This window comes from Nicotiana sylvestris, chromosome 7, assembly GCF_000393655.2.
Source record: "Nicotiana sylvestris chromosome 7, ASM39365v2, whole genome shotgun sequence".
Taxonomy (NCBI): domain Eukaryota; kingdom Viridiplantae; phylum Streptophyta; class Magnoliopsida; order Solanales; family Solanaceae; genus Nicotiana; species Nicotiana sylvestris.
The window spans coordinates 86,833,159-86,842,956 of record NC_091063.1 but is presented as its reverse complement, the minus strand read 5'-3'; the positions used below and the strand labels follow the sequence as shown (position 1 = coordinate 86,842,956).

Below are 9,798 nucleotides of genomic sequence, written 5' to 3'. Positions count from 1 at the left end.
GACCGACAAATTCGCAAGCCGTGGAATAAGGAGGTAGCCTCCGTGAAAGTGCTTTGGATAAACAACAATGTGGAAGAGATGACTTGGGAGGCCGAGGAAAACATGAAGTCTAGATATCCCTACTTATTTCCTCCTCTAGAGAAGGGTCCGACTGAGACGTCATAATCATAAGGTACGTGTATAAATTCTTATGTTGGTTATTGTCGTTGGTCGTGTGAGGCCATGGTCGTTATTCATAATTGTGGTCCTATGTGGCATTGGGTTATTAAGATTCTACGAGGAGAATTGGTAGTGGTGTTGTTACAAAGGCAACCCTGCCAAAGTTATATAGATCATGGGGATTTGAACATTCAAGGACGAATGTTTCTAAGGGGGGAAGGATGTTACATCTCGCGTTTTCATATGTAAAATTTCGTCTTCAAGTTAACCGACGTAGACTCGGGGATGAGATCATCTTGACGTTAATGTACTTACGCTATTTATAACAAGCGATGAATAAGTGTTATGAAGGATAAAGGGGTACACGAATTAACGAAAACGAGTTTCATTGGGAATTGCCAATTTGGAATAAAATACGGGTCGAGCGATAGTATGTGATAATTATAAATTAGTACAATGCAAGGTACCATATGACCACGGTAGTGTAATATATAAAGTATATATGAAGTATTTTGAAAATAAATAAAATTTTAAGTAATTTGTGATAATTTTTAAATTATGCGGGTAATAGATTAATTATCGGGTAACGAAACATTACCCGATTAACTAATAAGTGGATAAATTAAAATCACCCCCCCCCCCAAGGAGTAACGTGGCAGCCATGCCACTTCCAAACAATGACTCTTAGTCATTTTTGGGTTAGGTGGCATAATGTCACATTTCACACTTTTTTAAAAATCTTCCATATACACTAAGACTAACCCATTAGAATGAATATCATTCTTACACAAAGACTCCCTTCAACCATAACCCAAACATTAGCCATTGAATACAGAACATTTCAACCAAGATTTTTAAATCCATAACTTTAGCAAGACTTGATTAACTTAAGTAAAATAGTCTTTTCTGATTCTTGGTAACATTTAAAAGACACTTTGTCTTTAAGAACAAAAAAAGGTTCAGAATTGAAATCAAAATTTGTCCAAAATTTCAAGACCAAGCGAAGTTCGTCCAATTTCAAAGAAATCCAATGTAAATTTCGCAGAAGTAGATTCGTTCAAGTAATTCCAGGAACAGGTATGTTAAGGCCCTCTCTTCTTTCTTTTGGTATGGTCTAAATTATACTAAAAAAATGAGCAAATACATAGTCTTCTATAAATTACCCTATTCATAGAAATAGCAGGGGTGTCTATATTCTTGATTCCCCATGAGAATTATCATTATCTTCTGTTCATGGGTCTCAGAATAATACGCAGTTGGAAAAGTTTATCCGGAAGGAATATCGAGATTATTATGTATTTTTCATACATTTCACTCATTTATACATGTGCATTGACCCATGACCAGATGGTGTTATATACGCGTATATATGTAAATATATGTATATGGGATATGAGAAAAGGTTACGGCGTTATATACGCACCACCACCTGATCAGCTGGTATATGATGATGATGTTGCCCACAGTGGCTGAAATATGATTCAAACGGCGTTATATACGCGTATATATGTATGTATATGTATATGGGATATGGGAAGAGTTATGGCGTTATATACGCACCACCACCTGATCAGCTGGTATATGTTGATGATGTTGCCCACAGTGGCCGAGACGATATGATGGGATGCCCTCAGTGGCTTAATGATATTATGTACACACATACCTATGCATGACACGACATTTATACGAATGTGCATGATATTATAAATGTTTCAAAATTTACCGAGTTATTCAGGTTTAAAGGTATTTTTGTATTCTATGTTTCATCTATGTCTTTTATGTACTTATTTTCATGCCTTACATACTCAGTACATTTTTCGTACTGACGCCCTATTTCACAGGGCCTGCGTTTCATGACCGCAGGTGCAGGTAGGCAAGCTGACGGTCCCTCTTCTTAGGATTCTTGATCAGCGAGAGTTGGCGTGCTCCACTTGACATGGAGCTATTTTTGGTTTTGGTACGATACGTTTATATATATACATATATATATGTATAAACATATGTATATATATATATATATATATATAGATGTGGATCAGTCCCGTCTTTGTACATTTATGTTTCTATTAGATGTCTGTAGACAATATGTCTAGTTGGGTTGTATGTGGCCTTGTCGGCTTTCAGTTTTGGATGTATAATTGTTTATAGCAGTCTTGCCGGCTCGCCCACTGTATTCTGCCTGTATACGTACATATGCCTTGATGGTAGGTTTCTTTCACGTATGTTATTTTCGTAATGCAGCAGATGTTATACAGGTTCATATCTTAGACGCATGCTTATGGGTGTTTGACAGATAGGACTCAGACACCCGTCGCGACCCATCGGTTTGGGTCATGACAGTAAGTTTAGGGCTAAGCCGGTGGAAGTGGGCATAGATGTAAGACTTGAATCACAGGTCATTCCAAGCAGCGGCAACTTCAAGTACCTTGGGTCGGTTATCCAGAGGGAGGGGAGATCGACGAGGATGTCACACACCGTATTGGGGTATGATGGATGAAGTGGAGGTCAGAATCTAGAGTCCTGTATGACAAGAGAGTGCCACCGATACTCAAAGGTAAGTTCTATAAAGCGATGGTTAGACCGGCCATGATGTATGGGGCTGAGTGTTGGCCTGTTAAGAACTCACATATCCAGAAGATGAAAGTAGCTGAAATAAGGATGTTGAGGTAGATGTGCGGGAACACTAGGATGGATAAGATTAGGAATGGCCAGATGCGGGAAGCAAGGCTCAGATGATTCGGGCATGTTCAACGGAGAAGCCCAAATGCTCCGGTAAGGAGGTGTGAGCGGTTGGTTGTGGAGGGCACGCGAAGAGGTAGAGTGCGGCCTAAGAAATATTGGGAGAAGTTATAAGGCAGGATATGGCGAGACTTCAGATTTTTGAGCACATGACACTTGATAGGAAGATGTGGAGGTCGAGTATTAGGGTTAAAGGTTAAAAATAAATCTCTAGAAAGATAGAACAATACAAATAAAGGGATAGTCGAGGTCTGCGTACGCCAAGGCAGCTACCCCAATAGTCTCCAAATAGATAAAGCTCCAAAGCTAGCAACCACTGTGCCCAGAAGTACGTGAATCTGCACATGAAGTACAGAGTGTAGTATGAGTACAACAAACCCAAAGTACTCAAGAAGTAATAAGACTAACCTTCAGCCCTCAAACCATACAAATCTCTACTCCAACGAGCCTTTGCCTTGCGAATCGAATTCCGAATGACTCGAATCTAGCCACAAACAACTCGATACAATCAAGACAAGCTATAGAAATCAATTCTATATGATACCATTAGGTTCTTTAACAAAATTCAAAAAGTCAACTCAAAAATTAACCCCGGGCCCACGTCTCAGAATCCAACAAAATTAACAAAATCCGAACACACATTCAATAACGAGTCCAACCATACCAACATTATCCAATTCCAACATCAATCACCACTCAATCCCCAAATCTTACTCTCCAATTCCTAGTCCAAAATTTCCCAAATTTTACCTTAACAAACATATAATCTAGGTGGGAAATTTAATGGATATTCAATACTAGTAGATAAAAACCATCAAAAAGTCTTGAAATCTCGTGAAACCCCTCCCAAAAATCGCCTCCAACCGAGCTCCAAAAGTCCAGAAATGAGAAAATAACTAAACCTTCGATTTTATATTCTGCCCAGACATTTTCGCACCTGCAAGCCAAAAATCCTCTTCTGTGGAACCGCATCTGCGGAGCAATCTCCGCACCTGTGGAACTCACTTAGGAACCTGACTAGCTGCACCTGCAGCCCAAAACACGCACCTGTGAGGCTGCTTCTACGGTCCGCTCCTCGCTTCTGCGCTTTTGCGCCTGCGTATTTCCATCTGGTTCTGTGAAGCCAGCCACGTCTACCTAACTCCGCGAGATCTGCTAGAAAACATATAAGACAATATAGCTCATAAGAAGTTCAGCCGAAATCCTTGCATCTAACTTTTAAATGACAGCAAAATCTCCTTAGCTTACAAAATGTTACAAGTATATCAAAGATAACAACATCACTTGCGAATTTGTTAGACGCATGCCTGGAATCAAACATCATGAGTTGGGAGAATGGTGTATTGAGATGAAAATAACTGTTGCAAAATTCTGAAAACAACATTATCTGGTACTCTTTTAGTTGCATGAGCAAGTGCTTAAAATGCGCTAATTCTTAGAATTCTCAAAGTAGTAACTTACACATATTTCTTTTGCCTTCTCATTTACATATGATCCATCTTGTTTCGTATGTGTAGCAAGATAAAGTTGTGCTCGTCCAGGCTTACTCCCTGTCTCAGCCATCTATGTATGAAAATAAAAATAAGTTAGAATAGTTTAATAAAAGTAAAAGAAATAGATACAATATCTAATATTTAAATAGTAAAGTAAGGTAAATAATATAACATTTTTCACCATTTCAGCCCTTCTTCTAGAATTAGGTTTGGAGCCACCGGTGTGTGGAACTGTTTGTTTCTTCCGATTTTCAGCATTTCTTTTACACATGTTCTAATAATAAGATACATTTCAGTCTATTATATACATGAATAATCATATTTTTACAAATTTCAATGTGAAGTTTCAAAAAAATACCTAAGTTTCTTCTTTATAACGGTAGTTCACAAAGGAGGTCCACTGATCCCGAGTAATACCTACCGGAATATTATCCATAATCTCATTTTTGGTTTTAAGTGGGTCTTTAAACTCATTCCATAACTTTTGCCTACTTGCAGCCCACTTCTTTGAAATAGAGCGATAAATATATCCTCGTGCAACTTCCTCAATGGTCATAAAACAGAAATGAAGCTTCAAAAATAAATTTTGAGTAATTATCAGTATCATAGTGGTTAGTTTATCTTTTATATACAAATATAAAAATAAAAGACAAAATAGAGATATAGTTATAAAGATATAGAACTTATAGCTTTATAATGTTATTAAAGCAATCGTTAAAGTATGACTTAGGCATATCCGGCCATTTATCAAAGCCAATTGGAAATATGGTACAATCAGTTGCTAAAATGCCACATACGCCGGCAAGAAGGCCTTGTGCTTCGCCAATCGGATCCAAGCAATCAAACTCAACCACAACACGGTCTCCCTGAAGTAAGCTTAATGCTTCTCTAGACTTCAATTTGAGCCTTTTGGTATCTCCACGTGAATCTTTAATAAATAAAAATAAAAGCAAAAAAGTGAAGGTAAGAGAAAGTTAATATACAAAACTATTGTGTATCACTGGCAATTGGAATTTAGACAGAAGAAATAAACTCATATAATCGAAGAACCAATCTTTCAGAATCTAGGAGTTTATGCATTCTTTAACAGGCTAAACTATTGTGTTTTAGTACGCCTTGCGAACAATTTCCAAAACAGTTGCTAACATGGGCAATATCCCCTGATGCAGTTGGCTGCCTTGTGAACAATTTCCATCCAAGAAAGTTCAAAACATGAACACACGAGCAGAATGTTCAAAACATCAACAGATATGCCTATACAGCAACAAAAGGATAATGATTACCTATTCCATCGATAGTCCAATGATGTGAAAACTCATGTTTAGCACGCTTATTGGATGTTGCTTATGCTGGTGTGGGATCAATTGGAGGTTGAGTTGAAGGAGTTGTCTGTCCCGTGGCCTGAAATGAAGGAGTTGTCTGTCCCATGGCCTGAAATGAAGAAGTTGGCAGTGTTGTGGCCTGAAATGAAGCGGTTTGCTGTCTTGTGGGTTGAAATGAAGGAGTTGGTAGTGATGTCGTCGGAAAAGGAGTCGGCTGAATGCAAGGAGTTGTCTGCCCCATGGCTTGAAATGAAAGAGCTTGCTGTCTTGGCTGTGTTGTGGCCTGAAATGAAGCGGTTTGTTGTCTTGTTGGTTGAAATGAAGGAGTTGGTAGTGATGTCGTCGGAAAAGGAGTCAGTTGAATGCAAGGAGTTGTTTGCCCCATGGCTTGAAATGAAAGAGCTTGTTGTCTTGGCTGTGTTGTGGCCTGAATGAAGCGGTTTGTTGTCTTGTGGGTTAAAATGAAAGAGTTGATAGTGATGTCGTCAAAAAAGAAGGAGTCGGCTGAATGCAAGGAGTTGTCTGCCCCATGGATTCTATAGAAGACGCTGATTGAACTGACTTTTGTAAGTTCTGGAAAGGTTTGGTCTTCGGCATATCTGCAATCAACAAAAAATTAATTAGTAATAGAAAATAAATAAAAAACAAAATACAAAATAAAGTACATATATATATAGAAGAAAAAAATAAACATATAAGGATATAGGAAAATTGACATGCCTATTTAGACATATGCTCATCTATTGCATTTTGGACCCTTCATACAATTCTTGACTTCCATCTCTAAGCAACTCGAAAAAGTCTTTATCATTTGAAGCAGGCTCATCATTTAATCTTTCCTCACCACCCGCTACTTCTGACGGACCCCATCGTGCCTTAGGCCCCTAAATGCTTCATTGATCAATAATTCTACTGGATTTTCAGGAGCTAATGTATCTTGTACAACCACATTATTTATAGAATTAGGCAGTATATTTCTTTCACCATGAATACTCCAAGTGACATAATTTTGAGGGAATATTTTGCAAATCAAATGATCCAGCGCTATCTCTCTAGTCTGCCACTTTGTGAATCCACATTTAGGACAAGGACACTTTATTCTATTTCCAACAACAGCATTAGCAAATGCAAAATCTAAAAACTGATTTAAACCAAATAAATATTCCGTCGTGTTCCTTGACTTTCTAATCCAAGATTTATCCATAAAAAGTATTAACTTTCAAGTGCAACTGATGAACCTTACAAAATATAAAGAGAAAATATCAGTTCTCTATTATTAGAATACAGAATATTAACTATGAAGCAATAAATACATACAACAAAAGTCATCTATAATCATAAACACTACCAAACTTGAAAATCTCATAATAAAGAATGCATTTGCATAGTCATAGTCATATCTCCCAACAATAACATGCAAATGAAGAAGACTAGAATGTTTAAAAATGTGCTGCAATCAATGTATCAATAGTTAAATGTGGCTTATCAAGCTAAAGAAGGAAACTTGAGATGCATGTTATTCTATATTATTCCTACTGCTAAAGAAGGAAAGAAGTTCATTAATGATCTGTTGGATATTTGCAAGTGCTTCAACTAGCAGAAAACTTTGACATTAATGCTACTTCTAAGAATGTGACTTTAATAATAGCCTCCCAATAGCAGCTGCATTTATATGCAAATGACCACACATCATTTGCAAATTAGTATACTTTTGAATCTTTTCTCTGTATTTATAAATGGGAATATTTGTATTACTCTTCCTCAACCAATCACATACACATTTACAACTTGACCCTAGTACACTTTTTGTAAGTACTATAGTACAGAGAATATCTAAATTTCTTGCATATCTAACCAGTCCTTCTCTCCCAAATATCCCTCTGATTTTCTTTCCTTTCCTTTTCGCCAACATCTTAAGCCCGAAATATGTTTGGTGAAGTAGGTAAAATGACATTGTTGATGCACGTGTATTATTAAATTCTTTGTAAGATCATTATTAACTGGTGCACAGGGAAAAAGAAAATTAACATGCCATGTGAGAATAAAATAAATAAGAAAATCAATAATTCCCACTTCACAAATTAGCACATTTATTTTACATAGTTATCTGCCCTTTGTTTTATTCGTTTTTCCCTCTAAAACTAGTTATTGATTCCATTTCTTCTACATTTTATTACTCCATGTTTTAACAGATTTTAATTATTATATATGTTAGCATATCATAAGCCCACTTAACACTAAAAGATGCAATACTTGAAACTCGAAATGAATTTTATATTCCAGATTTTGGGGGAAAACGGCATTTAATTTAATAATTCGACTTATGAATTTATTAAAGGGATCTTTAAGCAAATAGAAATGCAAATGCAAATAATACTGATAGACATATGAACCTTATTATATTTATTTTTTGGCTAAGAGCAGGAAGGGAATCCTCAAATTTAGAAAGCAGAGCAGCTCCCAAAACCCTAACGAATCTGAACTGAAATCTACCTTAGAAAATGAAGAAACAGTAAATAAAAATGGAATATACTTACCTTATACTAGGATGAACAAATTAGGGATTTCTAGCTTCTCTACTTCTCGGTGTTCTTGCTGAGACTGGAGTGAGACAGAGGGTTTTGGGCAAATTATATTCTTAAAACCCCAAAAGAAATTACTTTGAAAATCCAAAAGAAATTACTTTGAGAAGAAAAAGCTATGCTATTGCCGGAGACTGAAACTCCAACTCATTCTCGTCGTTCCAGATTCCGTTGACTACTACGGCGAGTTGAAGGGGATGATGAAGAAGATGAATTTGATGATTTGGACAATGAGTTAGGGATTCATGGAAGAAGAAGGCAAGCAGAAAGAAGAGAGCCCCGTAAATTGTAAGAGGAAGGCGGAAGAAGAGTAAAATTAGGAAAGGCATAATTTCTGAAAAGATCGGGGAAAAAAAAGGAGGGAGTGTGAAATATATTACCCACTATTATTATATAATTTTGCGGAGGTTTTAGACCCCCATAAATTGTATAGTTTTGTGGGGCTAATATATTGCTGCAAAAGTATACAAATTGCGGAGGTTAGTTATGACATGCGCATAAACCTCCGTAATTTACCCGTTTTTTTGTAGTGTTACCTCAATGAATTCCTCTGAAAATCTCTCTTGAAATGGCTCAAAAAAGCTTCTTCCCGTTGAAAATTTATGAAAATAACCCAAATTCGCAAAGAAAATCTTTTTATACTTTCTGACCTAGGTTTTCCGCACCTGCGGTCATTTCCCGCTTCTACAGTCTAACCCACTGCACCTGCAGTTTCACTTAAAGGTCTGGGACAGCACCTGCGATCACTCTCTCGCACCTGCATCATCGTAGATGCATCCAGATGTTCGCTTATGCGGCTCCGCCTCACTCACCTCTTGGCTGCTTCTGCGGCCACCGGGACCTCAATCAAAAGCACGAACAAATCATATACCACTATCCAAACTTATACCAATCCTCAAAACACCTAAAACAACATCGAAACATCGAATTAACCACGGATTCAAGCTTAAGAACTCCAAAAACTCTCAAATTACGCTTTCGATCAAAAAGTTTATCAAAACACGTCCGAATGACCTGAAGTTTTGTACACACGTCATATTCAACACTACGGAGCTACTACAACTTCCGGAATTTCATTCCGACCCTTAGATCAAAATCTCACTATCGAACCAGAAGCTTCAAAAATTCAACTTTCGGCATTTCAAGCCTAAATAAGCTATGGACCTCCAAAACACAATCCGAACATGCCACTATGCCTGAAATCACCCAACGGAGCTAACAGAACCAACAGAGTTCCATTCTGAGGCCTTCTTCACACTACTCTAACTACGATTCAAATTCAAAAATTTAAACTCTCATTTAGGGACTAAGTGTCCCAAAACTCTCCGAAACTCCAAATAAATCCTCCTGACAACTCACAATAGCAGAAACAAACATGGGGAATGCAGTTAACAGGAGATCGGGGCATTAATTCTTAAAACGACCGGTCGGGTCGTTACAGTGGTATATTTGTATCATTGCTAAAACCACATTCCAGTATCACAAAGGTTAGAGAAACATCTT

General features: G+C 37.3%; 1 long non-coding RNA gene across 4 annotated transcripts; it reads right to left on the bottom strand.

Moving 5' to 3' along the window:
- Positions 1-3,065: 3,065 nt before the first annotated feature.
- Positions 3,066-8,680, bottom strand: LOC138872587 (uncharacterized). Of its 4 annotated transcripts, XR_011401029.1 has the most exons (9): positions 8,251-8,680; positions 6,434-6,951; positions 5,675-6,312; positions 5,189-5,319; positions 4,750-4,962; positions 4,573-4,665; positions 4,360-4,461; positions 3,307-4,050; positions 3,066-3,236 (listed from the first exon to the last, which is right to left on the bottom strand). It is a non-coding gene; the product is annotated as an uncharacterized lncRNA (long non-coding RNA). The 4 variants fall into 4 exon arrangements; XR_011401028.1 differs by lacking the exon at positions 3,066-3,236 and having other exon boundaries at positions 3,499-4,053; positions 8,251-8,676; XR_011401031.1 differs by lacking the exon at positions 3,066-3,236 and having other exon boundaries at positions 3,499-4,050; positions 6,434-6,770; positions 8,251-8,674.
- Positions 8,681-9,798: the final 1,118 nt, after the last annotated feature.